Genomic DNA, 9,238 nt, shown 5'->3' on the forward strand with positions numbered 1-9,238 from the left:
AGAGGCACCGGGTTCAGAGGTCATCTCTCAGCGCAGGGTCAGCAGCTCCCAATGAAACTTTGCAACAAACCTTAAACATCTCAGTGGGAGTCTCGCAGAAAACATGCCAAGTACAACGAGAAGTGACACATTATATGATGTGTTGTGAGCTTGATGCTGTGCAAACAGCATCCAACCTGACACATGTCTTCTTAAGAATGCAAACATGCACTTTTTTCCAAGATTTATGAGTCCATATCATTAAAGCACATCTGGTTGAGTTGTTATTAGTGGCGTTTGCTAAGAAGAGCATCACTATTGCTCATGCTTAGGGCTGGATGATTGCTCCAATGTTATATGTTTTATAAAAACCAGTTGCGTTTACACAGGTGTCTTCATGTGCTTTTTGTAAGCTGATCATAGGCTGAAACCTTTTAACCCTACACATCTACTCACCCACCATATGTTAACTTTCAATAAGGAGCGCTATTAATTAACACTAAGTTAATAAGTATGTTCTAAATAGGGTCTGTTATATATGCTAGATATACTGTAGCATATTTAACTGAAACATGTCACTGCTGAAAAAAAACAGCTTAAACCAGCCTAGGCTGGTTGGCTGGTTTTAGCTGGTTGACCAGCCTGGTTTTAGAGAGGTTTTGGCCATTTCCAGGCTGGTTTCCAGCTATTTCCATCCTGGTCTTAGCTAGTCAGGCTGGAAGATGACCAGCTATGTCCAGCTTAAACCAGGCTGGTCAAGGTGGTTTTACCTGGTCATTTTCCAGACTGACCAGCTAAAACCAGGCTGGAAATGGCTGGAAACCAGCCTGGAAATGGCCAAAACCCCTCTAAAACCAGCCAAAGATTTTAGGCTGGTTTAAGCTTTTTTTTTCAGCAGGGGTCAATGCGTCCACCATCTTGGAACAAGCATTGTGTCGTCACTCAGACTAAAAATCTATTAATTTTCTAAGATGCCATAACATCTACATTGCAGATTTATAAATGTGATTTTTTTTTAAGTTGATAATGGGTCGGGTTGTGTTAGATTACAGGTTTTTAAATTATGGTCATTTTAGTGTCAATTAACTGGCTTCTGTTTTTTTTTTGTGTTAGTAAAATAATCTGCTGAAGATCGTAACAATATGAAAAAAGTAGATCTAGTTTATAGTATAATAAACAAAATAAAGGTGGTAATGATCGACATATATTTATGCTACTATATGGTTCTGTATGATTATTGTTGCTTATTGCCTTTTCGAGTAGGTAAAGCACACACTACTGTGGTATTGTTTCAAAATTTTGCTTAAATCTATCTATCTATCTATCTATCTATCTATCTATCTATCTATCTATCTATCTATCTATCTATCTATCTATCTATCTATCTATCTATCTATCTGTCTATCCATTTGTATTAATTTTTCATCCAATTTCGAGCTCACTACATTATTTGTCAAACTTGTGCAATAACAGGGAAATATGACAATAAAATATCTTAAGTGCAAAGACAGAGGAATAACAACAATAACAAAACATGTGGTTTTTTTAAATGGATTTACCTGAAAGCTATTATAATAGAGAAAAAAAAAAATAATCGACAAGGCTGTGTCGTTAAAAAGGTTGACATAATATATAAAAAATCAAATTCAAAGTCAAATTCTGCAAGAAAAATGGCAAAAACAAAGGAGATTTAAGCCATGTCTGCTAATGAATAAAAAATTCATTCAGTACAAAAAACAATTAAATGCATCTAAAAGATAAAAACGTAGGATTTTCATAGTAAACAATAACATCTAAGAAACAAAAGTGTGTGTCAAATTTGTAAACTTAAAAACTTGAGAACTTAACTCAACTCCAAATCTTTTAGTTACGAGTTCACTGCATTTTCATCAGGCACCTCCTGGCTACTTACTGCAGGCGCTAATTCGCGAAAAACCATAACAAACGACATTGTGGTTGCAACGTGAAACGTGGGGTGGGTATTTTGATTATTCTCAATTACACGATTGTTTAATCAGTTTTCTGTAAGGATTTCACTGTAATTTACTCAATGATTTACGTCATTACACCAATAGGTGACAAAGGCAAACAACTTTCTACCTTGAACACTTCGAGTCTTGGGCGAATAGTCATGTTGTACAGTCGAATTAAAGGTAAGTTACGTTATATTATTACATGTACTTTGAAAACAACAACATGTTCACTAGTGGAAAAGTAAAAAAGTTTGAAACCTTTCATTTGTAATGTATTTGAAAGAACTCATCAAGGCTTTCCTATATAAGTTAGGCCTTTTATGAATGATTTCTGAAGGATCCTGTGACAAAATGACGCTAAAAATGCAACTTGTGATATTGTGATAATAATTAGCATGTGCTATATTTTACATGTATTTTTAATTAAATAATTGCCCTGGTGAACAGAAGGTGCTTCAAATAACATCCAACAGTAGTATATAGAAACTAATGAGACATCACATAATAAACAAAGATGTAAAGGCTGTTGTCATTTTATATTGCATTTGATTTATTTAAAACTTTTTTATATAAAAAAAATTATTTTAAACAAATTTTGATTACTTATAACCGTTGGCAAGTAAAAGCATAAGTAAAAACTTAAATTCATGTACATCACTGTCACTATGTTTACATAGACATCAGTAATCAAATTATTTGCCTCAATCTGAAGAAGACAATAATATGATTAAGGTGTTTACGTGAGTTGCTTTTTATATGTTTTTTTCATGATCCCGTTTTACATGTTATAGCACATAAATCGATTAACGTCATTGCGTCACCGCACTATCAACATTCCCTCTGGAGTTTCATGTAATTTTGGGTATTTTATTTTTAATTTGTCAACTTTACTGCAGTTTGGCACTTTTACTTGCATTCAGAAATATTCATGCATGCCCCCCGTGACAAGCGAGATATTGGATGTGAGTATGAACTGCTGGAAGAGTGTTGTTTTAATGGAATTTAATACTGCATGCCGTATGGGTAAAAACCTCCGCATTTCACGATGCAGGTATCTGTGGTCCTTCACTGATTCGGAAGGTGCAGACAATAGTGTCAAACAGCCGTGTGTGTATGGAATATCATCGGAAAATCTTATATGACGGTAATAGTTTGATTGCGGTCTTTACATGTTTGTACTGCACTTCAATAATGCGATTAAAATCGGCACAGTCCACATGTCTTAATTCCATATCTGTTTAGTTCGATTATGTTTACATGATAGACTCTTAATTAGAGCATTGTCTTAATCGTATTAAAGTTGGATTATTGTCCATGTAAACATACTGAGTGACTCTATGAACACTAATGCACAGACAATAATGCAAGCCTGATTTCGACGACAGAAACACAGACATTAACAAATTATTATCATTGCTTACCCTTGTGTTGCTTTTAGGGCAACATTCTAGAAAGTATTTTCCCATTGTCAAAATGCAAAGTGCGAAACAACCCCTCTGGGACAGTGTCAGCTTTGACCTGCACGGACATCAATCGTGCGCTGGCCTTTTTTTTAAGGGTTAGACATTTCGGTGTGTGTTTATGTTTGTGTGCACATGTGAAAGAGAGAATGCTGCGGACAGCCTTCATGAACCAATTGTGCTGCAGTCTGTAAATGACATCTCTCTAGGGAGCAGTGCTCTTAGCTCCAGGAAGTTTCCTACTCAAGGGAGGATTAATGAGGGAAGTTTGAACACTGCACAGACCCCATACCCTTAGAAACTCTGACCGGAGTTAAACAGCCCCCTTAAACCTGATCCATGATCTCTCCTCTGAGGAGGCTGATGCACATCCAGTTTCTATGTTGACTGTGCTCATCTGAATCTGAAGCATTACTAGTAACTATTCATTGTGTGTCCAGTTTGGTTCTCTTGGTTTGTTTGGTATAGACCAAAACAGATAATTACACATCTGGTTCTGGTTTGCTTAGCATTCATACTGCCGTTTTTGAAGTCCAAACCTAAACAAACTAAATAATTATGATGTATAATTTGAGACCCAAAACAATGTTGTGTGCTGAACATGATAGTTATGTATGCACTGTAAAACCAGAAAAGTTTAGATTACACAAAACATTTGTTGAATGTTGCCTCAAAACATTTAAATAAACTTAACAGGATCATACATCCGGCGCAATAAGGCACAAGGTGTGTATGGCGTGATTTATTGCTATTTTTAGAACAGCGCAACCCTAATTTTCATGTTTACACTACCCATATCTTCCACCTCCATGCCTTCACCTCGGCGGGACTTTTTTCATTTTATTTATGACAATTGGCATTTGTATAATGTTGTTGTTGTTATTATTATTATTAATATTATTATTATTATTATTATTATTAATAATTATATGCATATTTATATTTGTTTTAATAAAAACAAATTTAGATTTGTCCATCTGTCAGGTTTTGGAAACGTCTGCATCACCATATGGGGCATAAAATAGGACGTGTGTTTAAATGTAACTCAGTTTTTTTTAACACACTTTGATATTATTATTCATTTGCTGGAAATCAGAACTGAATTTAGAAATAGTTTTGAAACAAATCTTTGCGCTTAACAAACGAAATTAAGTATGTAGGCTAATGGATGTCTTCAGCGAGTGCATACAACAACTGACTATTAAAGGAAATGGAAGACGAGACTCTGATTGGTTTAATGCACGTTAACACACCCATAACTCATTAAGAGAATGAGCACAACCCTGTTTGACCATGCGCCAGGGGCATAGCATATTTTTACATCCTAAAAATAGCAAAAGTGAACATGCTCTTAATACTTTTGCACCATGCGCTTTAGACTTTGCACTTAGATCAATAAAATAGAGCCCAACAAATTTATGTTATTTAAATATATGTTATTAGAACTTTACATTTTTAACATGTTTGTGATGAGTTGTCTGTCATTAACACTCAGTAGTAGTAGCAGTAGATATTAATGTAGGCTACTATCAAACACTATTTCTATACACTAAATGAGAGGCATCTTTTATCATACACCAGGTCATCGGCATATTTTATTTTTGCCAGGTCATCGATATTGTGTTCCCAGATGTGTAAGAAATTGGTCAATTTATTCTTCAAGCAATTAAGTTTTTATATTCATCCTCTCTTACTGACAGTTGATGGCCAGTAGATTGAACATTTATTTACAGTAGTGGTACCATGGTACTTTTTTTTTTTTTTTTTTTGAGTTATTTATAAATAGCAAATGTGAAATTGTCAGAGCTCTCTGTAGGTGTATGCTGCAAATAATATCCCACTACAGGGACAAAAAAGTTCACTAACTAACTAACTAACTAACTAACTAACTAACTAACTAACTAACTAACTAACTAACTAACTAACTAACTAACTAACTAACTAACTGTTTCTATACACTATACAGTGCTCAGCATATATGAGTACACCCCCCACAAATCTCTCATTTAAATTAATATCTTCTATAGGAAGCTATACAATATTATATTTGTGCATATACATTAGTTAAGTCGGCACTGAAGCTAAATCTGGAGCTAATCTAACAAAATAACTTAAGATAATGTTTGAAAAATTAGTAGCCCAAATTTATATGCTGGGGAAAAATATTAAATAAGCTTTTCAAAAATAGCAAAAATCAAACGAAAACTAAAAATATATACATTCTCTGAGCAATAGTTTGCATGCATTTAAATGTATTATCCTTCCATTTCTAAAGATGTTCTGTGACTAAAATATTATTTTAATAAATATATCTGTTTAATAAATCTGTTTTGGTCAAATGCACCAATATATATTAACCATATTCACTGAGAAATGGATAAAAATATTCATTATCAAAATGGGGTGTACTCAATTATGCTGAGCACTGTATATGTGTTATGTACTTGGGATGCACCAAAATGAAAATTCAGAAACTAAACCAAATATTCTGGATGCACTAGGCTGAAAACTGAAAAATATATATTTTTTATTTTACTCAACAATGACTTTTTACATTTAGCACAATGAATTTCCACATTTTATTGGCAGTAAAATTGTATTGACTGTGAACGATGAGAGAGGTGTCATTTTACCAGCGATGCCATGACAGCACAATAGTGCTATTGCAAGCTGCAGGAACAAGAATACTTACTAAAAATTGAGATATTTTGAACTTTGAATGCTAGTTGACAGTGTGCTTCGCTACTCTTGCACTTTGGTTAGCATTGAAATTAATGGGTTTTATAACACATCAATTTCCGCCTTCAGTTGGAAAGCTGAGGAGCGCAATCATTTAAAATCATTTTCTCTTTCGACCGAACACTGAAAATGGCATTTTTAGCTGATAGATTTCACTGGATCATAATTTGGTACACACACACACACAAAATTTCAGTACTTTTTACCCACAGTGGCTCAGTGGTTAGCACTGTCACCTCACAGCAAGAGGGTCGTTGGTTCGAGAACCGGCTGGGCCAGTTGGCACTTCTGTGTGGAGTTTGCATGTTCTCCCCTTGTTGGCGTGGGTTTCCTCCGGGTGCTCCGGTTTCCCCCACAGTCCAAAGACTGGCGCTATAAGTTAATTGTATAAACTAAATTGGCTGTAGTGTATGAGTGTGTGTGAATAAGAGATGTTGGGTGTTTCCCAGTACTAGGTTGTGGCTGGAAGGGCATCCGCTGCATAAAACATATGCTGGAATAGTTGGCAGTTCATTCTGCTGTGGCGACCCCTGATCATTATGGGACTAAGCCAAAGGAAAATGAATTCATTTTCCAAATCATCTTGAGAACTAGAAATCTGCTTCTACTCAATGAGTTTAAGTTCACATTAATATACCAAACATTTGAGTTCGTTTAACTTGTTTATATTAAGTACAATTAATTTATGCACTACTGAAGTGTAATGAACTGAAGTGTAATGAAGTTTTTATTAGCTGTGGATTCATGAAGAGCTTTTAAATGTGTAAAGGAGTCAATGCAGTGGCCAAAATTCTTTCCTTCTAGACGCAAATGAAGATCTGATGTCTGTACTGAATTGTATTTATCAACATTGTGACTGCCGTGTGATTCTTGTGTTTATGTGATTGCACTTTGTTGCATCATGTCCTTTTTTGGTTTGTTTATATGTCTTTGGCCTGTGTTGCATTAAAATTTCAGGTAAACCACACCAAAGTTGATTTGGGAGTGGACTGAGACCCATCTTTTTGGTCCACCATGATTTGGATGGTAGCATTCACATTTAATTAAAAAAAAACACGCTAACAGAGAAATCACACTACAGTTTACTTAATCGAATGAAGCCAGTGAAGTGTGAGGCTTATACACTCACTGGCCACTTTATTAGGTACACCTAACAAGTACCGGGTTGGACCCTGTTTGCCTTCAGAACTGCCTTAATCCTTCATGGCATGGATTCGACAAGGTACTGGAAATATTCCTCATATTCTTCCTCAGATTTTTCGCCTGTATTAACATGATAGATTGACAGCTGCTGCTGATTTGTTGACCTCACATCCATGATGTGAATCATCGTTTCACCACATCCCAAAGGTGCTCTATTGGTGCACAAGAAAATATCCCCCACACCATTATTACACCACCACCACCAGCCTGAGCTGTTGATACAAGGCAGGATGGATCCATGCTTTCATGTTGTTGGCGCCAAATTCTGACCCTACCATCTGAATGTTGCAGCAGAAATCGAGACTCATCAAATCAGGCAATTTTATTCCAATCTTTTATTGTCCAATTTTGGTGAGCCTTTGTGAATTGTAGCCTTAGTTTCCTGTTCTTAGCTGACAGGAGTGGCACCCGATGTGGTTGGACGTGCATACCTCGGCTGTAAAGAGTGGTTATTTGACAACACTCCATTCTCCTCTGACCTCTGGCATCAACAAGGCATTTGCACCCACAGAACTGCCACTCACTGGATATTTTCTCTTTTTCGGACCATTCTCTGTAAACCCTAGAGAGGGTTGTGTATGAAACTCCCAGTAGATCAGCAGTTTCAGAAATACTCACACCAGCCCGTCTGGCATCAACAACTATGCCATGTTCAAAGTCACTTAAATTACCTTTCTTCTCCATTCTGATGCTCAGTTTAAACTGCAGCAGATCGTCTTGAACATGTCTACATGACTAAATGCATTGAGTTGCTGCCATGTGATTGGCTGATTAGAAATTTGCGTTAACGAGCAGTTGGACAGGTGTACCCTAATAAAGTGGCCGGTGAGTGTATAGTGATATAATTAACTTAATATAAAAGTATATATAAAAATTTATATAATTACATTTTGAGAGCAACAGTTGCATAGATAAAATGTTTGTTTTTTAATCATGTGTTTGTAATAAATTAATCTAAAGTTTTTAGCTTCAAGCTAATGGAGTCCTGTTGGGGTGAGGAAACAAACTAATCTACATCTTGGAGGACCTGAGGGTATTACATTTTCAGTTTAGTGTGAACTGTTTTATTAGTAATGCTCTCAAAACATTGTTAGCACAAAAACATAATTAATTCATCATTTATTGAGAATCTTTTCAGAGACGTTTTTAGTGTTTTTTAATGCTCCTCTAATATTTGATCTAATATATTTGATCTAAGACGGCACGGTGGTTAGCACTGTAAGCAAGAACATCGCTGGTTTGAGTGCCAGCTGGACCAGTTAGCAGTTCTGTTTGGAGTTTGCATGTTCTCCCTGTGTTTGCATGGGTTTCCTCCGGGTGCTCCGGATACCCCCACAGCCCAAAGACATGCGGTATAAATGAATTGGATTAACTAAATTGACCGTAGTGAATGAATGTGTGTGAGTGTTAGAGTGTATGGGTGTTTCCCAGTACAGGGTTGTGGCTGGAGAGGCATCAGCTGCATAAAACATATGCCGGAATGGTTCATTCCGCTGTGGTGACCCCTGTTAAATAAGGAACTAAGCTGAAGGAAAATGAATGAATGCATAATTAATCTAATATCTTACCTAATATTTCACTTGTTTAAATTATTCCCATAATTTTTACAAAATAAACTGGATTGTTCCAAAAAACTCATTAGAATAATAATTATTATCTTCCAACTTACATATTTTTGTTATCATCTTGAGAACTGACAATGCTTTCATTGGGTAATATGTGTAATAATTTACTTTTTTATGCATTTATTCAGTTCTCCAGAAGAGCAAAAAGCAAAGTAAACCAAAGTAAACTAAACAAATCCCTCCCTGGTGTTTAGTGAGCTGGTACTGGCAATTACTCTAGTACCGTGTTTAAATTGTCATCACAACCACCCTTACAACC

This window comes from Danio aesculapii, chromosome 6, assembly GCF_903798145.1.
Source record: "Danio aesculapii chromosome 6, fDanAes4.1, whole genome shotgun sequence".
NCBI classification, from domain to species: Eukaryota; Metazoa; Chordata; class Actinopteri; order Cypriniformes; family Danionidae; genus Danio; species Danio aesculapii.